Source organism: Pyrgilauda ruficollis, unplaced genomic scaffold (assembly GCF_017590135.1).
Source record: "Pyrgilauda ruficollis isolate IOZ18807 unplaced genomic scaffold, ASM1759013v1 scaffold74, whole genome shotgun sequence".
Classification (NCBI taxonomy): Eukaryota; Metazoa; Chordata; class Aves; order Passeriformes; family Passeridae; genus Pyrgilauda; species Pyrgilauda ruficollis.
In genome coordinates this window covers 4,388,865-4,389,345 of record NW_024529266.1, presented here as the reverse complement: position 1 = coordinate 4,389,345, position 481 = coordinate 4,388,865, and the positions used below count along the sequence as shown (strand labels likewise).

General features: G+C 73.5%; 1 protein-coding gene across 2 annotated transcripts in view; it reads right to left on the bottom strand.

Moving 5' to 3' along the window:
- The window catches only part of JAK2 (Janus kinase 2), an 87,067-nt gene extending 86,847 nt beyond the window's left edge, over positions 1 to 220 (bottom strand). Inside the window, exon 1 of one of the 2 annotated variants that reach the window (XM_041486234.1) lies at positions 79 to 220. The gene's annotated coding sequence lies outside the window, so the exon portion shown is untranslated. The remainder of the gene's footprint in view (positions 1 to 78) is intronic. The other variant, XM_041486235.1, reaches the window with a different exon arrangement.
- Positions 221 to 481: the final 261 nt, after the last annotated feature.

Here is a 481-nt window from a genome sequence, read left to right as displayed (position 1 = left end):
CGGGCCACGGGAGTGCAGCCGCCACCCTGGCCACCCCCTGGGCCCCGCCGGCGGGCGGGCTCTGCCGGCCCCACTCACCGCGGCGGCAGCGGCGGCTGTGCAGCGCGGCGCGCAGGCAGCGTCCCGCCCGCTCCCTCCCCATGCACGACGGCGCCAGCCGGGGGACGCGGCGGCAGCTCCGCGCCGACCCGCGCTCTTGCCGCTGCCTCCGGCTGNCGGGCGGGGCGGGGCGCCCCTCGGCGCGGGGGGACGCCCTGCGGCCGCAGGGCGGGCGTCGCGCAGCTCTCCCGTGGAGGCGGCAGTCCCCTCGTCACAGAATCGCAGCATACTCTGAGTTGGAAAGGGCAAGGGGCACACATGGATCATCGCGTCCAGCTCTTGGCCCTACACAGTACCATCCCCAAGAGTCACGTATGTGCTTGAGATCGAAACTCATCTGGAGCTGTGTCAGGTTCCGTCGGCACTAGAGAGGGCACCAGGG